At 42.5% G+C, this 26,390-nt stretch overlaps 1 long non-coding RNA gene and 1 pseudogene across 2 annotated transcripts; both read left to right on the top strand.

The window, feature by feature from the left end:
• Window positions 1-1,960: 1,960 nt before the first annotated feature.
• Window positions 1,961-13,775, top strand: LOC149390422 (uncharacterized). 2 transcript variants are annotated; one of them, XR_016300299.1, is made up of 5 exons: window positions 1,961-2,079; window positions 2,659-2,745; window positions 4,229-4,298; window positions 5,690-6,554; window positions 13,619-13,775. It is a non-coding gene; the product is annotated as an uncharacterized LOC149390422 (long non-coding RNA). The 2 variants fall into 2 exon arrangements; XR_016300300.1 differs by having other exon boundaries at window positions 2,006-2,079; window positions 2,655-2,745.
• A 1,340-nt stretch (window positions 13,776-15,115) lies between these two features.
• LOC149390421 (pentatricopeptide repeat-containing protein At1g11290, chloroplastic-like) lies at window positions 15,116-25,477 on the top strand (annotated as a pseudogene).
• Window positions 25,478-26,390: the final 913 nt, after the last annotated feature.

Here is a 26,390-nt window from a genome sequence, read left to right as displayed (position 1 = left end):
ATTGTGTGAGTAATCAATCCAACTAATTGCGAGTATCTGTAAAAGCTTTAACGAAGTCGGAACAAGGACCATAGACCTGATAAGTGATGCTCCAACAAGTACGTCTAATATCCGCAGACTCTCTCGGAATATCAAACGACTTGTTAACTTTGTGTGACTTCACTATAGACACAAAGTTGTACTCAACATATTATCTAATATTTATTTACACGATCAATGTTGTCCATTGATAAGTGCCACTACATGAGTTCGACCATCTAGATTTGTTCGTGTCTTGAATAGGTTTTAACCGTCAGACCTTTTCGAGTCACCTCTTAATATTCCTTGCATACCACCAATTCACTAGCGAAGATCCAATTATGATAATATCATAAAAGTGTGCACAATCTTTTGGTACCAGAATTGATATGACAAGAGAACCAATATTAACTCCCTTTATTGAGAGCTGGATTTTGTGTTTGTTTATCTCATTCGCCTATGGCAGTGTCCCAGTTTCCCAAAATGAAAGTATTCAGGCTAGCATATTCGGTACCCCTTAACGAGAAAATCAAAGAACCCGTGAACACAACCGTAGAGTCTAGGATAACATCAGGATTAAGATCAAATCTCATATAACTATCGTTATGTGTTCGACAAGATGTAACCGATATTTGACTTCTCATCAATGTCGAATACGGTCTAGGTCGTGTATAAACTCTTTATACATAATACCCTCATGATCATCTCATGTCAATACTGAATATATATTATTTCCACCGAGCTATCCAAGAACTTGATAAAATACTAACCATCATGTTTTAGTGACTAAACCCAAAGTCGGTGTCTCGCATCTCATGTGAATACACTACTAAGGTATACACTAAGTACTAAGGATATGTGCAAATATTTGTACAAATCAAACATGATTTAGGCATTCTATACTTAATAAGTTAATACACTATCATTATCGTAATTAGTCTATGTCAGATAATTAGCATAATAATCTTTTCATGGGCAGTAACATGGACTCAAACCCCAAGGTATGGTGGCTGGATACCAGAGCGACCCACTACATTTTCTCGGACAACAATGCTTTCTCCGACCTCGAAATGCTCCATGAAGAAACTATACCAGAGCGACACACCCTCCATGAAGAAAATATACATGTGCACAAAGAGATTGTACGACAGTTTTTTTTTTTTAAAAACCGGCGTACAATTGTAATACCGGAAGTCCCGTAAAATTTTCGTTGTACAATAAATGTGCATGTAAATACTTTTTCCTTGTATTATGACTCTTATGTTCAATATGGTAAATTCCAAACTCAGAAATATCGATCGGATATTAAAATAAGTAAACCTAGACAGAAATGCGCAAATTAGTCCCGTTTTATTATAAAAAAGACCCAGTTTCTAAAAAGATATTTTTTGGACATAAAAATAATAAAATAAGTATACAGAAAATATTATTAATTATTTTAACCAATAAAAAAAATCAGCTCATTTCAAGTTCGTTTGGTATTTTTTGTCAAATTTCCAAGTTTTGGACTTGTAAATTCAAAAATAAATAGTAAATGATTTTAAACATTATGAAATTTGGCAACATACCTTATTGTATTTTATTTAAGAGATTGGTGAAATAAAATTCCAGGAAATGTTTTTATTTAGAAAAGTCAACGTTTTGACCAGGGACTAAACTGTAAAAATTTATATGTTGGGGTAAGTTTGTAAATACGTACAAAATGTTGGACTGAGTGAAAAACTCGTACGATTCTTGTATCTCAGCATGAATTACGTGTTCTCAGTGTGATTTTCAATCGAATTCTACGTAATATACGATTGGATACCGTATAACACGTAAGAATTACTGATCTCGTACGTATGATTACGTGCGTATACGTTAAGGAATTACCAACTTGTTCACGTGAAACTTCGATCAAAACACTTCATTATTCTCCACTCATTAATTCTCTCTCGATTACAGTTTCATTACGACCAAAAAACTCTAAAAACGATTCGAGAATCGTTTGAAACTTTTAGGAACAAAAAAAAAACAGAGCCTGTTCGAGCATAATTCAGAGAATTCGACATCGTTATTCAGGTAAATTCAAGTCGATTTCATTGTGTATTAAGCATCTATGTTTTTTTAACATGTCTGTGAAAGTTTCAAGTTATTTCATCAAGTAAATTCTCACGACGAGCTCGAAATTTTTCTGTCCAAAACTGTGAAGAAAACAGGGCCTCGTTTTTGAAAATTTTCAAAGTCGATTTCGTGATTTAATGAAAAACGAGAACCATAAGTTAGTTTCTAAGCATCTATGATGTATTTAGAACATGTTAAAACAAATTTTAATGGTTTTCATCACGTGAATTGGTCCACCGAGCTCAACCCGTTTTTGGCCTAAAATATTCAAAAAAACAGGGTGTTATCCGACTATTTTTCTTAACAAGTCAAATCGAATTTTAATGGAAATCTTGATGAACCAATTGGTTTTAAAGCAACTAAAACATGTATAGAACATGTTCAAGCTTTTAAATTTGATTTCCATTTGGCCAATTCTTCTCCCGAGCTTGACTTTGGTTCAAACATGTTCAGAATTTTGCAAAATCGGGGCTTAAATTTTAGCTCGATTTTTCTGTACAATTTGAATCGAGACAAAGTAATTGACTTTTAAGCAAGGTTGTAGGTTCGTGAAGATGCTTGAACAAGTTTGAGCTCAAACAGATTCCTAGATTGATCGGACAATCTTCATTTACCTAGCCGGAGGTATACGTTCTAACCTTAGAAATTTCTCATTTTCGATACTAAGTTTTGATGATTAATTGTGTTTGTAATGATTTAATTATCATTTTTATGTGTTTTGAAGTTAGTTTAGCCTCTGATTCAAGTGTTAAAATGGTTTTACAAAATCAGAAATTCAAATTGCAAAATGTGCACATTTTTGCAATTTGAGATTTTTATGTTTGATGTTTTCCAATCAGAAATTCAAATTGCAAAATGTGCACATTTTGGTGCGAAAATTTGAGATTTTTATGTTTGATGTTTTCCAATGAATTTAATCGACTAAAATGGTTTGTAATCAAGTATAATTGAGGTCTGTATGGTGTTCAAACAATTGGTACCTCGATTTGCTTCGAAATCACAAGTTTTATAAGTTAACTTGTATTTTAAGTAACACCATTTTTGAAAAAAAATGATGAACTGATCTTCATGAATTCTTCAAAAAAAAAAACCTTGAGAACAGTTTCAATACGTTTTAATGAAGATAAGAAACTGTTCTACGCCATCAGTTTTTATTCAAAATTGTTAAAACCGAAAATTGCATTTTTGACCACATTTTGTGCATATTTTGCAAGTTCGAAAATCTGCACTATTTTGAAAATTAATTGAGGCTATTCAAACTGTGTTTTGGGACTTATTTTAGGTCTGCTTTTATGTGCAAATGTATGTGAATGAATGAGGTCACGATCGGCATTTCGATCAAGCATTTTACGATGTTCGGATTCTTAAAAACGTTTAAGAATCATGAAAATTCAAATGCTACGGTTTTAAATCACTAAGATCAGTTTTATAGATCAAAATGTAAGCTTTCAAAGTTCAAAATTTGCCTTAAAAACGGCCACATTTGAAAAAAGGGCAAAAAAGTTCAAAATGTAAGCTTTTACTTACAAAACAAGAAATAGATTTTGACCAAAGTTTTTCAAAGAATGAAACATGTAAATACACTTCTCCAAGTGGAAACAATATTTTAAAAATATTGGTATAGACAGAATTTGCAAACTCGCACTCGGTTTTTAGTTATCAAGGTAGGGGCATTTTTAAAGAATTTTTTTAAAAAAAAAACAGGGTCAAAATAGAATTTTGAAAATTCAGTACTAAACTTGAGCCTAGCAGAATTTTATAAAATTACGATTTTTCCACGTTTGGTCAATAAATCTATTTATACCAAATTAAGATTTTTAAAGGCTAATCTTAGCCCCGATAAATAAACGACAGTATAATTTTATAATCTGTCTTTGTTCAAATAGGCAAAATCCAATATTTTCTGCTCAAGTTTAATTATAAGGTCTAAAATAAATTTACTGGGTCAAAAACGACAGTCAAAACGAAAAGTCAAACAGTTGACTTTTCCGGCAATTTTCTAAATAAATAGTCTTATCTGTCTATTTGTCGTCGTTAGAATTAAATCGCTAGATAACGATTTTCTCCAATAATCTCGATAATTAACCTGTCATTATTCTCTCGCAAGGTCGAGATAGATAGCAATGTGGAAAGGACATCGGGAGGAGGAAATTGTTCAATTAAGACCTCACGAAACTGTAAGTGGAACTATAGGCACCTACAGCGTTAAGAAAAATAGTTTAGCCTTTACGGCATACGTGCATTAGTTATTAGTAATGCAAGAATAGGCTAAACCCTTCACGCAATAAATCAAGATCCAGATAAGGGCGACGACCCAAATAACATGTATTACAAGTAGTCTAAGATAATAAATGGTGTCAGGCAAACTACCCGAAACTATAAGCAGCCTTTTAATATTGTTTGCCCTCGAACAAATGTAGAATTCTCGAAGTTAGGATTCGAGTTATCGGGAGACGTTTATAAATGGAATTATGAATCGAGTAGCCGCCGATTCTAGAATTCAAAGAGATTTGAGATTGAATCTCGATCTTTTCTAAAACACTCAAGTACGCAACGTAAACAGTTAAACAAGGATAGTAGAATGAGAATGTGATCTCAAGTCCTATCAAGGGGTTTTTACCCAATAAGCTGTTTCCCTGCATGATATGTTACGATTGGTTACCTCTTTGACCGGAAGCAATTAATTGTCACATAAAGAAGAACTTCTAAATAGGTACATGAATGTGTTGTATGCTATGTTAAGTCGGTCTAGTATGTATAATTGAGTTCAACATGTCTTTATATGCTCATTCCTAAATGCATCCAAAGTCATGGCATTCTCATAAGCATCGCATCGTAACGCAACCAGTACTTGCGTTACCGTTCATGTTCCACTTGCTGAGCCTTATTGGCTCACTAGTTACTTTCTTGACGATGTAGACAAGGGCAAAGCCAAAGTGGAGGACGTTTAAGGACCGGGACTTACTGCGTGTGGATGACGACTTGTAGGTAAAGGAAAGATGAAATGTCACGAGGACCCTTTGCACGAACAAATATATTAGTAATATTTTGTTGTATAATATAATAAGTATGTAAATTAATAGGAAAAATTTCTACCACTTTTTAGACGGTCTGTAATAACTTAGATTTGACTGCTTTTAGTTTTTACAATTGTCGCATGTATGTTTATAGCTTGTCATGTTTCCGCAAAGTAAACGTTTGGTCAAACGGTAGTGATTTTCTACTGCATAAATATCATAAACGTTTAAAAGATGATTTCATAAAACTAATAGTTCGTTGGTACACGTATGCACACGCCAACTGATGCAAGGCAAGTATGTTGTCGCGATGGCGCCAGAGCGGCGGGTCGTGACAAGCTAGAGTGGTATTAGAGCACTAGGCTTTAGATGTTCTTGTAGACTGTTCACACGCGTACTTAAGTCCCGTAGAATGTTAGAATAAGAACTGCTAGATAAGTTTAGGATTGAGTCTACATGCAAATTAGGGATTATGAACTGTACTGCCATGTTGGGGTTGCTCACCTTATGTTGTGGATCTTATTAACTGTGGTGTTGGACGGTTAATGTAGGATCAACGAAGTGATGGAGTTACCTATACCACCACCTGTGTCCGTGGATCCGAACGCAGTACCCCCGTTGGCATCTGATAACTCTGAGACGGATGCATATTATCCGCGGCAACCCTCCGCCAGAGATGTTACCCTGGTGAAATATCCCAGGTTACTGTCGTTTGATGTGTTGCGTTCTGAAGGCAACCCTAGGGTTGTATCAGCAGCGGAGTGGATCAGTATTACTACTCAACTTATGGATATGCTAGTGATACCCTCTTGTCTTTGTCGAGATTTTAGTGTGCATCTATTACAAGGAGAAGCACGTCGGATGTGGCAAACTGCGCATGGAAGAGAGTACTGCAACACATGGCCTAGACTGGCTCATTTCCTACAAATTCTCTTCAACTCCCGAGATGAGAAGCTTCGTTTCCACATGAATAGTACGGAATTTCATCAACAAATGCATGAGACAACCGTGGCTTACGGGCTACGCTTTACGACTGTTCTCATGAAGGACTGTCCGTACTTAATGGATGATTGGGAAATGAGGGTCATTTATTGGCGAGGTCTCCTGAAGGAGTGCCGACCGATTGATCATTTCCTCTCTTTTAGTAACTTTAGAGCCATAAAAGAAGCTACCGAGCTATACGACAAGCGTATCCGGTATGAGACCCCTCCACTCACTCCCGATACACCTGCAGTATCAGTGGTTACAGAGGATGGATCCGACATGGAAGCGGATCCCATCTCTGTGAAATGGAGGACCCTCAGCTGCTCGAATGGATTGAAAGGATGTCCATGACTGGAAGGTTGACCTATTGTGATGAGTAAGGATAGCAGCAACGACTTGAAGCAATGTACGAAGTTGGAGTTAGTAACGGTGGTAATGTTGTCGCTGATTTTTGGACAACTATTTAGGAGCCCAAAGTGGTTAGACCCAAGGCCGGACCAAGTGGTCTCACTCCGGCTCGAGCGTGTCGGACTTGGTATCCCAAGTCGTCCCTTAGCTGTGGGTGAAGCTCACTTCGTCTCGATACCTTAAAAGCAAGCAAGAGATTGTGAACTACAAAGGGGAAACAGGGGGGGTGCCCCTGTTTACCTCTCCGACGCTCAACATTAGTGGAATTGAGGTGGAGTATAGAGGTTTTAGGGGTGTTTAGAGGCCGAGACTTGAGAGAAACGAGCGAGGTACGAGTTCGACAGCGTTTCAGTACTCAAGAATGGATCACCTGGGTAAAGGGAGAGACCCTCATATTTATAGGCGGCCAAGGGGTGTTTGGGGAACCCCTTGGCCGAGCGCCGGCCTTGGAGAGCCGGCCTTGGAGAGCCGGCCTTGGCTAGCGCCGGCCTTGGAGAGCCGGCCTTGGCTAGCGCCGGCCTTGGAGAGCCGGCCTTGGCTAGCGCCGGCCTTGGAGAGCCGGCCTTGGCTAGCGCCGGCCTTGGAGAGCCGGCCTTGGAGAGCCGGCCTTGGCTAGCGTCGGCCTTGGAGAGCCGGCCTTGGCTAGCGCCGGCCTTGGAGAGCCGGCCTTGGCTAGCGCCGGCCTTGGAGAACCGGCCTTGGAGAGCCGGCCTTGGCTAGCGCCGGCCTTGGCTAGCGCCGGCCTTGGAGAGCCTGCTTTGGAGAGCCGGCCTTGGCTAGCGCCGGCCTTGGAGAGCCGGCCTTGGAGAACCGGCCTTGGAGAGCCGGCCTTGGCTAGCCGGCCTTGGCTAGCGCCGGCCTTGGAGAGCCGGCCTTGGCTAGCGCCGGCCTTGGAGAGCGCCGGCCTTGGCTAGCGCCGGCCTTGGAGAGCCGGCCTTGGCTAGCGCCGGCCTTGGAGAGCCGGCCTTGGCTAGCGCCGGCCTTGGAGAGCCGGCCTTGGCTAGCGCCGGCCTTGGAGAGCCGGCCTTGGCTAGCACCGGCCTTGGAGCGCCGGCCTTGGAGAGCCGGCCTTGGCTAGCGCCGGCCTTGGAGAGCCGGCCTTGGCTAGCGTCGGCCTTGGAGAGCCGGCCTTGGAGAGCCGGCCTTGGAGAGCCGGCTTTGGAGAGCCGGCCTTGGAGAGCCGCCCTTGGCTAGCGCCGGCCCTGGAGAGCCGCCCTTGGCTAGCGTCGGCCCTGGAGAGCCGGCCTTGGCTAGCGCCGGCCTTGGAGAGCCGGCCTTGGCTAGCGCCGGCCTTGGAGAGCCGGCCTTGGCTAGCGCCGGCCTTGGAGAGCCGGCCTTGGCTAGCGCCGGCCTTGGAGAGCCGACCTTGGCTAGCGCCGGCCTTGGAGAGACGGCCTTGGAGAGTCGGCCTTGGCTAGCGCCGGCCTTGGCTAGCGCCGGCCTTGGAGAGCCGGCCTTGGAGAGCCGGCCTTTGAGAGCCGGCCTTGGCTAGCGCCGGCCTTGGAGAGCCGGCCTTGGATAGCCGGCCTTGCCTAGCGCCGGCCTCGGGACGGCCGCCAGCGTGGCCATCGTCGATCTACCGGGCCGAGACGGACCGGTAACATTAGCCCCCCGAGTTTATCATCGATTGTAAATCGCGTGGTAAACTCAAAGTCTAACGTTGGCCCATCGGAGAAGCCTGCCGCCAAGAGGTATGCTCCGACGTCCTTTACTATATATATATATTTTTTTTATTTTTTGTCGATCATGCTTGCCTCGTTATTCGCGCCCACGGACCCCATTGACCACCTATCGGGGTGTGGGGCCATTTTCTCGATTTGCCAATGAGGGCGTGATCGATTAGCACGACTTTATTGTGCGTGTCTTATTTTCTCGACTTGCCAATGAAGGCGTGATCGATTAGCACGTCTTTATTGCGCGTGTCTTATTTTCTCGACTTGCCAATGAAGGCGTGATCGATTAGCACGACTTTATTGTGCGTGTCTTATTTTCTCGACTCGCCAATGAAGGCGTGATCGATTAGCACGATTTGAGCCTCTGGGGGCCTCGGTGTCACGTTTGCGTGATCGGGTTTTTCGTGGACGCTGGCTAGACCAGATACACCCAGCGGACGCAAACCTTGAAAACCCATTTGTAACTCGTTGCCTATCGGCCCACGAGCTGGGCGGCGAGCGTAATGCCACATTTGTGCGGCGAGGTTTCCCGTGGACGCTGGCTAGACCAGATACGCCCAGCGGACGCAAACCTTGAACCCATTTGTAACTCGTTGCCTATCGGCCCACGAGCTGGGCGGCGAGCGCGGCGCCACATTTGTGTGGCGAGGTTTCCCGTGGACGCTGGCTAGACCAGATACGCCTAGCGGACGCAAACCTTGAACCCATTTGTAACTCGTTGCCTATCGGCCCACGAGCTGGGCGGCGAGCGCGATGCCACTTTTGTGTGACGAGGTTTTCCGTGGACGCTGGCTAGACCAGATACGCCCAGCGGACATCGACCTTGAACCCATTTGTAACTCGTTGCCTTTCGGCCCATGAGCTGGGCGGCGAGCGCGGTGCCACATTTGTGTGGCGAGGTTTCCCGTGGACGCTGGCTAGACCAGATACGCCCAGCGGACGCAGACCTTGAACCCATTTGTAACTCGTTGCCTTTCGGCCCACGAGCTGGGCGGCGAGCGCGGTGCCACATTTGTGTGGCGAGGTTTCCCGTGGACGCTGGCTAGACCAGATACGCCCAGCGGACGCAGACCTTGAACCCATTTGTAACTCGTTGCCTTTCGGCCCACGAGCTGGGCGGCGAGCGCGATGCCACATTTGTGTGGCGAGGTTTCCCGTGGACGCTGGCTAGACCAGATACGCCCAGCGGACGCAGACCTTGAACCCATTTGTAACTCGTTGCCTTTCGGCCCACGAGCTGGGCGGCGAGCGCGATGCCACATTTGTGTGGCGAGGTTTCCCATGGACGCTGGCTAGACCAGATACGCCCAGTGGACGCAGACCTTGAACCCATTTGTAACTCGTTGCCTTTCGGCCCACGAGCTGGGCGGCGGGCGCGGACTCAAGACTCAACTCGAGGGCTCATGTAGAGCCTGCACGAGGAATAGTTATTTGACTTGTGGACTTGGGACTCAACTCGATGGCTCTTGTAGAGCCTGCACGAGGAGTGGTTAGTTGGCTTGTGGACTCGGGCTCAACTCGAGGACTCATGTAGAGCCTGCATGAGGAGTGGTTAGTTGGCTTGTGGACTCGGGCTCAACTCGAGGACTCATGTAGAGCCTGCACGAGGAGCTTCGTGAAGAGTCGTTGCGAGGAGTGTCGGTCAACTCGCGGACTCGGAGCTCGACTCGAGGAACGAATTCATCTCGAGGAGACATGTGAAGAGTCGGCACGAGGAGTATCAGTCGACTCGTGGACTCGAACTCGACTCGAGGGCTTATGTAGCCTGCACGAGGAGTTTCGTGGAGAGTTAGCGCGAGGAGTATCGGTCGACTCGCGGACTCGGAGCTCGACTCGAGGAATGAACTCATCTCGAGGAGACATGTGAAGAGTCGGCACGAGGAGTATCAGTCGACTCGTGGACTCGAACTCGACTCGAGGGCTTATGTAGCCTGCACGAGGAGTTTCGTGAAGAGTCGGCGCGAGGAGTATCGGTCGACTCGCGAACTCGTAACTCGACTCGAGGAATGAACTCATCTCGAGGAGACATGTGAAGAGTCGGCACGAGGAGTATCAGTCGACTCGTGGACTCGAACTCGACTCGAGGGCTTATGTAGCCTGCACGAGGAGTTTCGTGGAGAGTTAGCGCGAGGAGTATCGGTCGACTCGCGGACTCGGAGCTCGACTCGAGGAATGAACTCATCTCGAGGAGACATGTGAAGAGTCGGCACGAGGAGTATCAGTCGACTCGTGGACTCGAACTCGACTCGAGGGCTTATGTAGCCTGCACGAGGAGTTTCGTGAAGAGTCGGCGCGAGGAGTATCGGTCGACTCGCGGACTCGTAACTCGACTCGAGGAATGAACTCATCTCGAGGAGACATGTGAAGAGTCAGCACGAGGAGTATCATTCGACTCGTGGACTCGAACTCGACTCGAGGGCTTATGTAGCCTGCACGAGGAGTTTCGTGGAGAGTTAGCGCGAGGAGTATCGGTCGACTCGCGGACTCGGAGCTCGACTCGAGGAATGAACTCATCTCGAGGAGACATGTGAAGAGTCGGCACGAGGAGTATCAGTCGACTCGTGGACTCGAACTCGACTCGAGGGCTTATGTAGCCTGCACGAGGAGTTTCGTGAAGAGTCGGCGAGAGGAGTATCGGTCGACTCGCGGACTCGTAACTCGACTCGAGGAATGAACTCATCTCGAGGAGACATGTGAAGAGTCAGCACGAGGAGTATCATTCGACTCGTGGACTCGAACTCGACTCGAGGACTCACGTAGAGCTTGCACGAGGGGTTACGTGAGAAGTCTTTCTTTGGGACCTCCGGCCTCACCATCGGCCCCTTGAGACTTTACTATTAATATTATTCGTTTTTGAGTTGTTGTTGAGTTGTTTTTGATTGAGCATTGATCCCTGTTAGCCCCCCGAGTTTCTTGCGTTTGTGAGACAAAGGCCAAGAAACTCTCGCGTTAGAGGTATACAATAGTGTGCGTTACATTTTTTTTTTTGTGTGTGAAATAACTCTTTATTGCAATAAAGGGGGTTGTTACAGGTAGTCATGGCACTTGGCCTTCTTTTGAGAAAAAAGAAAATTACATTTTTGAAATAAAAGCAATCACGAGGTCGATCGAGCTCGGTCGTGAGTTTAAGGGTCGAAGTAACGACACTCATGGCTTGCTAGCAGACGCGACGAATTCCTTGAAATCCCCACCTCGAATTAGGGAATCAATTCGCTTCTTAAGCTGGTTGCACTCGATCGTCGCGTGCCCGTGATCTTTGTGGTACTCGCAGAACCTACTTCGATCTCGCTTCGCGGGGTCCTTTGTGAGTGGAGCGGGGCTTCCCAGTTCATCGCGGCGTAAACTCAGGATCCGATCGGGCGTTGTGTTGAGCGGGACGAAGGATCGCTTCGGGGCTGGAGAAGGGTGGTCGTTAGGGACTTGACCCTTCCGGCGCCTTTTCCTTCGTGACTCGGGACCAACGGCCGGCATCACAAGCGCGGCTGTGCGCTTTTGGTCGAGTGCTCGATCAATGTTGGGTGGTCGCTGCCTCAAGACGATCGTGCTCGCGATCTCGCGTTGGGTGTTGAGCTTTTCTCTCAAGTCGCTCTCATGGGATTCCCTCCGGGAATTGAGGTGATCTCTCAAGTCTCCGGCGGCCGTCCCTATCACTTTGGGCGAGAGTGCGTCATTTGAGTGACGTTCTCGATAGAAGACACGGCCATTGTTGTCGTCTTCTCCCCGGGGGTTTCGTACGCGGATGGTGAGCTTGGAGCGTCGCTCTCGGGCCCTAGATGTTGAGCTCCCCCGTGTATCGATCGACACTTGTCGTCTTGACGTGGTCGCCCGAGGGTGTCCCCTCGAGGGCGCGTGCGGGTGCTCATTAGAAAGTTGACGTTCCGACGCGGCCGCCCGAGGGTGTCCCCTTGGAAGCGTGCGCGTGTGTCCACTTTCGTGAGTAGCGTGGTCGAGGTTGGTCTCGTGGTTGATATCGCCGACGTTGCTGGAGTCGAGGAGGTCGGCGATGAGCTTATTGGTAACGCCGGGGCGGTCTAGGAGTTCGGCGAGCCTTCGAGCCGTGTCCTCTCGGACTGCGGCCTCGGGGTCATTCGCCGGGTCTCGGGGCTGGCTCTCATTATCATGAGGTTGCCCTTCGAGACAGTGCGCAGAGCTTTGGAGGTCTCGCCTCGAGCTAGTCGCTCGGGCGCCCACGGAGGTGGCGGGGCTACGACTCATCTCTCAAGAGTCGTAGAAGTGAGAAGAAGACTGGTAGAGGGGATGTGTTGCCAAGGTCGAGAGATCCCCTCCTTCTAGCGCCAAAATGTTGTCGCTGATTTTTGGACAACTATTTAGGAGCCCAGAGTGGTTAGACCCAAGGTCGGACCAAGTGGTCTCACTCCGGCTCGAGCGTGTCGGACTTGGTATCCCAAGTCGTCCCTTAGCTGTGGGTGAAGCTCACTTCGTCTCGATACCTGAAAAGAAAGCAAGAGATTGTGAACTACAAAGGGGAAACAGGGGGGGTGCCCCTGTTTACCTCTCCGACGCTCAACATTAGTGGGATTGAGGTGGAGTATAGAGGTTTTAGGGGTGTTTAGAGGCCGAGACTTGAGAGAAACGAGCGAGGTACGAGTTCGACAGCGTTTCAGTACTCAAGAATGGATTACCTGGGTAAATGGAGAGACCCTCATATTTATAGGTGGCCAAGGGGTGTTTGGGGAACCCCTTGGCCGAGCGCCGGCCTTGGAGAGCCGGCCTTGGCGAGAGCCGGCCTTGGAGAGCCGGCCTTGGAGAGCCGGCCTTGGCTAGCGCCGGCCTTGGAGAGCCGGCCTTGGCTAGCGCCGGGCTTGGAGAGCCGGCCTTGGCTAGCGCCGGCCTTGGAGAACCGGCCTTGGAGAGCCGGCCTTGGCTAGCGCCGGCCTTGGAGAGCCTGCCTTGGAGAGCCGGCCTTGGCTAGCGCCGGCCTTGGAGAACCGGCCTTGGAGAGCCGGCCTTGGCTAGCGCCGGCCTTGGAGAGCCGGCCTTGGCTAGCGCCGGCCCTGGAGAGCCGCCCTTGGCTAGCGTCGGCCTTGGAGAGCCGGCCTTGGCTAGCGCCGGCCTTGGAGAGCCGGCCTTGGAGAGCCGGCCTTGGCTAGCGCCGGCCTTGGAGAGCCAGCCTTGGAGAGCCGGCCTTGGAGAGCCGGCCTTGGCTAGCGCCGGCCTTGGAGAGCCGGCCTTGGCTAGCGCCGGCCTTGGAGAGACGGCCTTGGAGAGCCGGCCTTGGCTAGCGCCGGTCTTGGAGAGCCGGCCTTGGAGAGCCGGCCTTGGCTAGCGCCGGCCTTGGAGAGCCGGCCTTGGCTAGCGCCGGCCTTGGATAGCCGGCCTTGCCTAGCGCCGGCCTCGGGACGGCCGCCAGCGTGGCCATCGTCGATCTACCGGGCCGAGACGGACCGGTAACAGGTAACAAGGAAACTTTTGATACAGTTCAGCGCTAGGAATCCTATTATGTATTATGCATGTAGTTACATCTACATAAGTCCTTTGCGAGGCAGTGTTGATGTACGGACTCACGAACTCCTTCTCAGGTGTAATAATTTGGTTAACCAATCTTTGTAGTATAGAGTCATAACTGGATGCAAAGTAGGCTTCTTGTACGATATGTAAGTTGTGAGAATTTTCTGGTTGGTTAAAATAGGATAATATGTGCAGCTTGGTATGAATTTTAAATAAGCCGTTATACTGTCAAATTTCCTCAACCTAAAAATAGTAAGTTTAAGCTATTAAACTTGTACCTCTTAAACCAGTGCACTGGTCCCTTTCAGAAGTATAATGGGACCTAAGCAACAAATTTTTACCAATGTGGCATGAGACAGGAGAGAAATGTGACAGGTGTTTGCACAACTAACGGTCCAGACCCAAGCATTAGCACAAGACTAAAATCCAGCGACCTATGATTCCGCCTCCAGGAGCACCTGCTCCGGCAGGTCCGATTGTGCTAGCGCAATCATACCAGCCGCACAAGATCCAAGTCTCGCACGAGGATCCTTCACAAGGTGATGTGCCTCCTCCTGTGCAGTGATAGTTCACTGCAGAACCACCAGAAAATTCACCTCTAACCCCGACATCAGCCGATACCAGCACTGGTAGCTGGATTTGGCGCTTAAATGCCCAATTATTAACAATGTTAAAAATTTCCACAACTTGTGCCATATAAATCAAGAAAAGATTGATCGGTTACACATGTGGCACGGAGAGTTGTAGAATTACGGTGGGCATTAGTTCGACCGACCGCATAACTTCAAGTTGAGTTATATTCTCTTAATCTTGAGAGTTGATGTAGTAGTATGGTTTGGCGTATGATTTTGTGTTTACTTATGACAAGATCTTTATGTAAGTAATTATCTCCCATACGTGAGATATTGATTAATCATCTTACCTGTCTCTATTAGTTCATCAAGAATGGAACCGAAGGGACAACCGACGATAGACAGTATCGCTGAAGATCTTGCCGAACTAAGACAAGTTGCGCTCCTGTTAAGTAGAACCTCCGAGCAACAAAGACAAGTGATCATACAAATCATGACATGCCTGGAAAACCAGAACCTACTGCTCAGTCAACAGCGACCATCAACTCTAGTTGTCGCCGAGGTCAATGAAGAGAGTAGTAAAGACAGTGGCAGACATGGGCGTTCAGATAATACGTGCCAAAAAGAAAATAAAAGGCACCGACAAGTGGACGGTGCAGAGACTGGACCCGGAACGAACTCCAGTGCTGTGCAGAGGACTTTGCGATTCAATGATTGGAATATTGAACAACCAATAGTTGCGTTCAAGCCGGCAACAGTTGCTAGCTCAAGCCAGGGCACATCAAAGGGTTCTTCAAAGGAAATAAGTTTAGAAGAAACCCGAGCCAACAACAACAGCAACTGATAACCATTACCGCAAAGAATAAGGACGATGAAAGTGGAACTAGTGGCGGTAAGAGGAAATCTGATCGAAACCACCAGAGAAACAACAAGAAGGCTCGGCGGGGAGGACAGCCTCTGTCATGGCCTGCCGCTCCGGCGCCGCCGCGACAAGACACTTACTTACCTTGCATCAGTTGGTGTTTTTTTTTGCACACGTGTACCAATGAACTTATACTTTTATGAAATTATCTTTTTATCGTTTATGATATTAAGCTGTAGAAAACCACAATTGTTTGTTCAAAAGATTACTTTGCGGAAAAGGAACAAACTATAAACATACATGTGACAGTCGTAAAACTAAAAGCAGTAAAATCTAAGTTATTACAGACCGTCTAAAAAAATGGTAGAAATTTTTCTTTTTCATTTACATATTTATTATATTGCAGACAAATATTACTAATATATATTTGTTTGTGAAAAGGGGCCCTCGTGACATTCATCTCCTTGAACCTACAAGTCGTCATCCACACGCAGCAAGTCCCCGTCTTTAAATGTCCTCCACTTTGGCTTCGCCCTTGTCTACAGCGTCAAGGAAGTAACTAGTGAGCCAATAAGGCTCAGAAAGTGGACCATAAATGGTAACACATATACTGGTTGCGCTACGATGCAATGCTATGCATATGCGAATGTCATGACTTTGGATGCATGTAGGAATGAGCATAGAAAGATATGCGGAACTCAATCGTACATACTAGACTGACTTAATATAGAACACAACACATTAATCTACCTATTTAGAAGTTTTTCTGTCATCGGCAGTGAACTTCTATCATACATTCATGGAGGGGGAATACCGAAGCCCTTCCAATCGGCTTCACGGTATTCAACAAAACTTCACTTGATTCGTGTCTGTCTGACGGTGCTTTAATTCCCATCTAACTGACACCATATACATGACTCGTAACGTAATGCTACTCTTTTCCTTCATTCATTTGTCTGGGATCCACTGATGGTACTGCAACATCATCATTAACATTATTGCCGGCGTCGTAAGGGTGCGCAGTTCTTTGGAACAACTTACGACCTTTGCTTTTTCTCATAGCATTGTTAATGCCGGACATGTCATTGGATCTATCGAGCAAAGCAAAGCATTGAGTCCGGAGACTCGGGCAGTCCATCGACATTGACTTAGAACATTTTAAGCTGATTGTTCTTTATGTGATAATTTACTGTTTCCGATTAGAAAAATAACCGGTCATAGCATATCATGCTGGGAGACAGATTATCGGGTAAAAACCCTTTGATAAGACTTGAGATCCTTATCTCAGTCAACTATCTTTATTTAATTGTTTAAGTTGCGTACTTGAGTGTTTTAGAAGAGATTGAGACTTAATCTCAAATATCTTTGAATACTAGAATCGGCGGCTACTCGATTCAGAATTTTATTCGTAAACGCCTCCCAATAACTCGAATTCTAACTTCGAGAATTCTACATTTATTCGAGGGCAAACAACATTAAAAGGGTTGCTTACAGTTTTGGGTAGTTTGCCTGACACCATTTATTATTCTAGATTACTTGCTATACAAGTTATTTGGGCCGTCGCCTTTATCTGGATAGTGACTTATTGCGTGAGGGGTTTAGCCTATTCTTGCATTACTAATCACCAATGCACGTATGCCATTAAGGCTAAAATATTTTTCTTTAGGTGCCTACAGTTCCACTTACCTTTTCGTTGGGTCTTAATTGAACAATTTCCTCCTTTTTATGTCCGTTCCTCGATGCTATCAATCTCGACCTTGCAGAAGAATAATGATAGATTAATTATCGAGATTGCTAGAGAAAATCGTGATCTAGCGATTTAATTCTAAAAACGACGTATAGACAAATAAGACTATTTATTTAGAAAATTGCTCGAAAAGTCAACTGTTTGACTTTTCGTTTTGACTGTCGTTTTTTACCAATTAAATCTATTTTAGACCTTATAATTAAACTTGAGCAGAAAATCTTGGATTTTGCCTATTTATACAAAGACAAATAAAATTTACACTGTCATTTGAATTTTGTGCTAAAATAGCCTTTTTAAAAACCTTACTTTGGTTAAAATAAATTATTAACCATATGTGTGCAAAATCGTACATTTTAAAATTTTGCTAGGCTCAAGTTAATTATTAATTAACTACTGAATTTTTAAAATCCTATTTTGACCCTGGTTTTTGTAAATTTCTTTACAAAAATGCCCTTACGTCCATAACTAAAAACCGAGTGTGATTTTGAAAATTCTGCTTGAACCAATATTTTTTAAAATATTATTTCTACTTGGAAAAGTGTATTTACTTGATTCATTCTTTGAAAAACTCAAGTCAAAATCTATTTCTTGTTTTGTAAGTAAAAGCTTAGAATTTGACATTTTTACCCTTTTTCAAATGTGGTCATTTTTAAGGTAAATTTTGAACTTTGAAATTTACATTTTGATCTATAAAACTGATCTTAGTGATTTAAAACCGTAACCTTTGAATTTTCATGATTCTTAAACGTTTTTAAGAATCCAAACATCAAAATTTGCTTGATCGACATGCCGATCGTGACTTGCATTCAAACACTTACAACTTGACATAAAACAGACTTTAAACACTCCTAAAACACAGTTTGAATAGCCTCAATTCATTTCCAAAATGGTGCAGATTTCCAACTTGCAAAATATGCACAAAATGTGGTAAAAAATGCCTTTTTTTGTTTTAACAATTTTCTGTCCAAATTAAAGCTTGAGAACAGTTTATTATCTTCATCAAAACATGTTCAACCTGTTCTTCATCTTCAATTCGAACTAATGCAGAAAACAGATCTCCATTTTTTCAAAAACCTTGTTACTTACACTGCAAGTTAACATATAAAATTGAATTTTTCGAAGCAAATCGAGGTTCCAATTCTTAAACACCATACAGACGTCGTTTATGCTCGTTTATAAACTGTTTCAACGGATTAAATATGCTCAAAAACATTAAACATGAAAATCTCAAATTTTCGGACCAAAATATGCATATTTTTGTAATTTGAAATTCTGATTTTGTAAAACTGTTGTTACGTTTATGTTGGCTTTATTTTTTAGTGCAAGTTGTTTGGAAAGATGTCGGTCGTCATGCTTCTACTTCTCGTTTGACATCCTTCCTTCTGTGTGCAGACTTTATTTCAGGCAAGTTTCCAGTTTTGACAGATTGCCTCGCTGGTGACTTGATTACGAGATATTTGTATCGCTGGTGACTTGATTATGTGATATTCGTTTGAGGCTGGGTAAGGAAACCCTAGATCCACTTCCAGGCTTGTGAAGCTGCTATAAAAGCCCATGCACTCACCCTTAGCAGCCTTGACGCTTTTGATAAAACACTTAGAGCTCTTAGACGTGCAAGACCGGCGGATTGGGAGGCTTTGTGTTTTGTTAATAGCGGTGTATTCTCGCAAACACTATTCCACAAAGATTGAGTGTCTGTGAGAGTTGGGTTTTGTGTTCTCGTGATTGAAGGTTCACGAACAGTTGAAGACTGAAGGTCATCCGAGCACAGGCGGTTGCTCGAAGGGTGGAATTGAGACTGAGCTCAAATTCAGAGGGAGTCCCTGACTAGGTGATCACTGGTGGTAATAGTCTCTAGGTTTTATTGATTTGTCATTTGTAATCATATATAAACCTTGCGTGTACTATTGACTACAAGATAGTGAAATTCTTTCCACTGGCAGAGTGCCCCCAGATTTAGGTGTGTTTCACCGAACTGGGTAACCATATCGTGTGTATTTTGTTTATTGCACTGTTTGTTGTTTATCCATAATCTGTGTTCAAGCAAGTTGTCGGACACATTGTCAACACATTGCGTGCGACATCTTGTCTTCGCAACTAATTAGAATTTCAAAAACCATTTTAGTACGTGAATCAGAGGCTAAACTAACTTTAAAACACATACAAATGATAATTAAATCATTACAAATATCAATCGATACCAAATAATCAAAGCCGAAACTGGAAAAATTTCCAGTTTTTCGAGTTATACCTTGGTTCCGAGAACAGAGGTAAGTTAAGCTCGTCAGACCAATCTAGAGCTTGGTTAGAGTTCAAATTTGTTCAAGCTTCTCCACGAACCTACAACCTTGCTCAAAAGTTCAATACTTAGTCTCGATTCAAACTGAACAAAAACGTCGAGCTCAATCTTTGAGTCTCGATTTTGCAACTTTTCACTCGAGTTAAGACCAAAGTGAAGCTCGGGGGACAAAACCACTCAATGAAAACCAAACTTAGAAGTTTGAACATGTTCAATACATGTTATAGTTGCTTTAAAACCAATTGTTCATCCACGATTTCCATTAAAACTGAAAATCACAACTTGAAAATTTGACTCCGGAGAGTATGTTTTTTAGAAAATCAGGGCTAAAAACGGTTGAGTTCGGGGGACCAAACCACGTGATGAAAATCAATTCTAGTTGTTTGAGCAAGTACTAAATACATTAGAGATGCTTAGAAACCAATTCATTTTTCTCGATTTTCATCAAAACTCAAAATTCGATTTTCAAAAATTCGGCTCGAAACTTACCCTGTTTTTTCTCAGTTTTAGAACAGATTTTTCTTGAGCTCGGGGGAGACTTTTACGTGATGAAAACCGGTTTTAGTTGCTCGAACAAATTCTAATAACATCATAGATACTTAGGAACAACTTCATTTAACTCGATTTTCATTTAAACGCAAAATCAATTACGAAAATATCACGTAAAAATGACCATGTTTTCGGCAGTTTAAGAACACAGAAATTTCAAGCTCGTCGAGAGAATCTACGCGATACAATGAACTGAAACTTGTACAGACATGTTCGAAAAACACCAAGGATACTTAATCAACACATAAACGGGTTCGAATTTACCTGAATTTCAACTTCAAATTCAAGAATTCTCGATGAACACAAGTCCCTGTTTTTTCTACGTTTTGAATTCCGATTTTCAGCACGAGTTTTAACTCGATTTCAGAGAGTGTTTTGGTTTATAAAACGTAGAATTCTCGAGAGAATTGAGCAGAAGAGAGAGATGAGAAATTAGTTAGAAAAAATCTGCGTTGTTTTGACGTAAAATTAGTCTGTAAAAATTTGACGTATGTGTATGTAACCTTACGTATAGCTACAGTAATATCATCGCTGTTCTCATACGTCCTTTGGATTTTTAGTTATTAATTCATTTTTACCATCAAGATATTTAGCAACTTTGTAATCCTCAATTGTAAGTTTCTATAACGAATGATGTTTGCAAAGTAAAAATCTGGTCTCGTGGAACGCCATGGTGTTGGATTACGCACAAAACGGCCGTGCAGAAGCGATGAGTCTCTTTGGCGAAATGCAATCTGGTAACATAAAATGGGACACTTTCACCATTGTTAGTGTGATTTCCGTTTTTGCAAAGCTATCAAATACACGGCAAGCCAAGTGAATCCACGGAATTGTCATTCGCTCTTGCTTCGACAAAAAACGTATTCGTAATGACCGTGCTCATCAACGCGTACGCGAAATGCGGAGCGATCCACACCGCGAGAATGCTCTTCGACGAGATGGACGAGTGACACGTGACGACGTGGAACGTGATGATCGACGGGTACGAGGTGCGAGGCAAGATGAGGAACAAAGGGTTGAAGAAAACTCCTGGGTTTAGTTCGGTGGATATAGGGACGGAGTTTCACACGTTCTGTTCGGGGAGCATAGTCCATCCACAGTCGGAGCGAATCTACGAGTATCTTAAAGACCAACATGCTTGTCCAACACCAATGTGTCAAAGCCGATGTGAAGATGCAAATGCTCAACAGCCATAGTGAGAAGCTTACGATAGCGTTCGGGCTGTTGAACAATGATACATATAAGGAAGGACCTGAGAGTCTGCGGCGATTAAGTACATTTCGTCAGTGACGGGGCGAGAGATCGTAGTTCGAGATATGCACAGGTTTCACCGTTTCAAGAAGGGTTCTTGTTCAGTGCTTTTGAGAGTCTCATTGTATAATCAAGCACAGACTCCACAACTCGTAGTTGCTTTCTCTATCAAGAAGCTCGTTTACAATCAACGCACTTGCTTCCATATTATTGAGCAGAAATGAGAAAACCAAATATCTAATGATAATGATTATATTTGGCCGTGGTGTGGGTTCTATAAGGATTTAATACTTGCACAACTTTCTGTATATATATAAACAAGTTGTATAACTATATAATGACTGGTCCTACCTTTACATAATTTAGAAACTATTTTGTTTTTCTGTTTTCATAGTTGACCCGTCTTTTTAGTCGTCTAATTTAATTATCTACTCATTCACTAAAATATATAGTCCAAATTTGACTGTATACCCACTTTATTTTTCAATTTTAAAAAATACAAACGCAACTTTTATTTTTAGAAAAATATTTGTTTTTCTTTAAAAAATAATAAAATAGAAAAACATATTTCATATAAAAATAATAATAATAATAATAATAATAATAATAATAATAATAATAATAATAATAATAATAATAATAATTGTGAACATTGTCTGATAATTTATAAACATTACCTTTTAAATTGAAAGCATTTTTAATTGAAAAATAAAAAAAAAATTAAAACGGGTATTTTTATAAAAACAAAAGTTATGTTGGTATTTTTAAAAAATAAACGGATATTTTTCAAAATCTACCAAATATATATCACGTATTCAGAAAAAAATATATATATATATCACGTGGTCTATTAGAATATAATATGTAGTTAGGGTGTGAAAACGGGCTTATTCTTATTCCTTTTTCCCACTGATTATTTAATATAGGGTTATTAAGTTATATAGTCACACGGTTATAGTGAATTTGGATATAGCCCACTTTTCGTTAATTTCTTGTAAATAGTCAAGTTAACTTATTAACAGATTAGTAAAAGACTTATTTAATCCAACCAAACATGTAAAAATGATAGTTAATAAGCTACCACGTATGCAAGTTGGCTATTTACAAAGTATTTACCAAAGGTTGGCTAATTTACAATTCATATAGTTTAGGTGACTTACGTAGCCAATTTTTTGTTTAATATATCTTTTGTTTGGAAAGAGGAATAAAATAAACGGAAATTTAAGTAAATACCCATTTTTTGATTCATATCATGGTTTAAATACCGCTCGAATACCGCTCATTTCCAGTACCCTGAATTCATTTACCTATTTCGTCCCTAAATACCGCTCGGTTACCGATACCACCAATTTCCTTCACAAATTGCCTAAATACTGATTGGTTACCGGTATTTACCGGTAACTTACCGATAAAATTTGGAAAAAAAAATTTGTATAATTTCCAAAGAAAACTTTGAAATGCCATAATTTTGCGGTCGGTTGACGGAATTTGGAGTTTGATATAGGCATTCCATGTAACTTTTCGATAGCTATGCAGTGGCACGAAACATTTGTTCGGATGAAATGCTAGAGGCTTGAATGGCGAGGACGTCTCGTGCAAAAATTGACAAAATTGGAAATTGAAGCGAGTGCGCCTTCCACCATTGAAGCAGGTCGAGGTTGTTGGTCTCGATCAGGGATGAAGCCAAACAGAAAAGTTAGGAGGGGCTAATTAAAAAAAGCTATAGATAAGGGTCGAAGTGAGAAATTAGGGGGGGGTCAAAGTGAAAAATAGTTGACAAAAATAGTAAAAAAATAAAAAACAACTATAAAAATTTGAGCTAAATTTGAAAAAATATAAAAATTGAGAGGGGGCCAAGGCCCCACCTACCCTCTATGTGGATCCGTCCCTGGTCTCGATGTCGACGAAGTTCATGTCCAAGTATAACTTCAACTTGTTTTGCTCCGGAGGAGTACTTGATTGTCCACCACCGTTGCGAGTTGATGCATGTGTTTGGTAATGGTTGTAAGCGCTTCAACTTTTTTTCTACCGGTGAAGAAGTGTACTGTGGTTGCTCTCTAGGCGTCGATTGTCCATACTTCGATTCGCAATAGTCATAAACAAGAAAAATACATTCTTGAGCTTTTTCTAAGCTCTCATCATAGTTTAGATTCAAATTATCCCCAATCATTTTATACCAAGCAATTAATCCGTTTATTCTAATCTAAATGTTTAAGATAAAATCATAACAATATAACCAAAGGAATTTTAGAAAAAGAGAGAGAGAGAGAGAGGTAGGCGCCTAACCCATGTGTGAGATCCATTTGTTTATTACATGGGTAATTTCACTTAGTTGAGAATGTTTTGTATTAGGAACATGCATATTTGACATATTTATGTATTAATTATCGGGAAGGAAAGGAAAATTGCCAAAAGTAGGACTAAATTAAGGCAAAATTCCATTTTCCTATTTTTTTCAAAAATTTACCAAACTAGGACCGGTCAAACAAAAGTCAAATGAGAGATACACAAAAATCTACCTATTATACCATCATACTAATTACCAACCTACAATCTTCCCCAATAAAATCTCTTATTTTTTCTCTTTCTTTCTATTTTCTCACTCATCCCATCGAAAAAATGAATTTTTTTTTTTATTAGTCCTAGTTTGGTAAATTTTTGAAAAAAATAGGAAAATGGAAATGTCCCTTAATTTAGTCCTAGTTAAGGAAATGTCCCCCTATTGTAAAAAATTACATGCTAGAATAGATTAAAAAATGTCTTTACAAATATATACATATGTATTTTGGAGGAAAAATCAAACATTAGTTTTTGCACAAAAATAAGTTGTCAAAAGAGCGAGTCCCAATTAGGGGGATAATATCTTGGTAGTTGGGAATGCAATTCATAATGGAGAGAAATTGATGTAACATTTGTGATTCTATTGAGCCGGTGAAAATATCACTTCATGTATCATCAACAAGTTGTGTAATGATTGATAATCATTAAACGCGAAATAGGAGTTGCAACCAAAATAGGAGTTGAGCTTATTTTCAAGGGGAAATTATCGAATCATCATTTGGGTTTTAACAAAATGTAGGTTTAGTCTATTTGTTTTAGAAATACAATTAAGTTCTTAAGTTTTTCATTTTACTACAAAACTGCCATTTGAGGTTTAAGAAAATGTATGTTTTGTCCATGCGTAATGGAGGCTTTACAGGTCTGCGCTGACTTGGGCGATATCGAACCGAGAAAATTCCTACACGAGCTAGTAAACAAACAAAATCTCAGCTCGGATGTCTTGGTGAACTCTCTGATATTAGTGTACTCAAAGTGTCGGAGAGTAGATATTGCCACCGAAATTTTCGATAGCTTGCAAAGTAAAAAATCTGGTCTCGTGGAACGCCATGGTGTTGGATTACGCACAAAACAGCCATGCAGACGAAGCGATGAGTCTCTTTGGCAAAATGCAATATGGTAACATAAAATGGGACACTTTCACCGTTGTTAGTGTGATTTCCGCTTTAGCAGAGCTATCGAATGCACGGCAAGCCAAGTGGGCCCACGGAATCGTCATTCACTCATGCTTCGACAAAAAACGTATCTGTATGCGGAGCGGTCCATACCGCGAGAACGCTCTTCGACGTGATGGATGAGTGACACGTGACGACGTGGAACGCGATGATCGACGGGTACGGGACCCACGGCCTCATACTCCATGTCGTTGATCTCTTCACCGAGATGGAGAGCAGAACGGTCAAGCCCAGCGACATAATGTTTTTATGTATCGTCTCTGCTTGTAGCCACTCGGGTTTGGTTGAAGAAGGTCTCCAATATTTCAAGAGCATGAAGAGAGTATACGAGATAGAGCCCGCGATGGACCATTACGGCGCGGTTGTCGATCCTCGGCCGAGCCGGTCAACTCAACAAGACTTGGGTTGGGACTGCATCCAAAGAATGTTCGTCGAGCCGGGGATCACCGTCTTCGGTGCCATGCTCGGCGCGTGTCGAATCCATAAAAACGTCGAGCTTAGCGAAAAGGCTGCGACAAAAATATTCGAGCTGAACCGTGACGATGGAGGCTACCACGTGCTTCACTCAAACATATACGCCTCAACTTCGATGTGGGGCAAAGTTTCCGAGAAGTGAGGCAAGATGAGGAACAAAGGGTTGAAGAAAACTCCCGGTTTTAGTTAGGTGGATGTAGGGACCGATTTTCACACGTTATGTTTAGGGAGCACAGTCCATCCACAGTCGGAGCGAATCTATGAGTATCTCGAGAAGTTGAGCGAGGAGATTAAGGCAGATGATGTGAAGATGCAGATGCTCAATCGCCACATCGAGAAACTAGCGATCGCGTTCGGGCTGTTGAACACGAGCCCTGGGATGACGATACATATAAGGAAGAATTTGAGAGTCTGCGTCGATTACCACAATGCGACTAAGTATATTTCGTTAGTGTTGGGGCGAGAGATCGTAGTTCGAGATATGCACAGGTTTCACCATTTCAAGAAAGGTTCTTGTTTCTTGTGGAGATTATTGGTGATGATTATACATGGACGTACATGGTTAATAAGAATATGAAATCTGGTGTAAGTGTTCTTGTTCTCATGGAGATTAAATCTTTGTTTTTGTAAGCATAGTGGCATGCGAGGTGAGAGGAAGGAGAATGACAAATTTAGAATATCATAAAAATTAGTTAACTAATTTGAACTTTTAATTAATTTTGAAAAACTTAGACTATGTAAAATGACTACTTAAATGGACTTCCACTCAGAATACTTTTTTTTTTTTTTTTTTTTATTTTTTTTTTTTTTTTTTTTATAATTATTATAGCAGAACATTCAACATTAACGCGCGTCGGAAAAATAGGAATACATCACAACACCGACATACAAAATTGAAATAATGAAGTGGTAGACGTAATAGAAGGATATCAATTGCTATTGCTAAATTTTTTGTAAGAATTAACTATAAAATATTTATGTTTTTGCTTTTAAAAAAATAATATATTTAGTCATTTGAGTAAAAGTGGTTAGAAAAATAACACAAATTTGACCTAAGATTGGGAAGTAGCCATTATTATGAAGCACTAATATAGTATTTACACAATAATTATTTTATTCATACATTATAAATAGAATTAGTACTCGTTAAGACAAAATAAGAAATTTATTTACATAATAATTATTTTATCTACACGTTAAAAAAAAAAAAGTGGCTATTAAAACAAGGAAGTCCAAACACTAGTAGAAAAAGGGGCTTGCACGACAGGTAAAATCCGTCGTACAAAATTTGTAAGGCATGTAAAAATCGTCTTGCAATCCTTCGTCTTACAAGCTTGCACAACGATTTATGCGACCGTCGTACAAGATTCAGCTCCCACGTTAAAACATGTCGTTCAAGAGTCGCGAGTCCTATCAAACATCCTTGTGTTAACGATGTTACATGACTGTTTT

Source organism: Urtica dioica, chromosome 7 (assembly GCF_054948205.1).
Source record: "Urtica dioica subsp. dioica isolate 48M chromosome 7, U.dioica_male_clone48M_v1_H2, whole genome shotgun sequence".
In the NCBI taxonomy this organism is placed as follows: Eukaryota; Viridiplantae; Streptophyta; class Magnoliopsida; order Rosales; family Urticaceae; genus Urtica; species Urtica dioica.
This window is presented reverse-complemented; position numbering and strand designations above follow the sequence as displayed.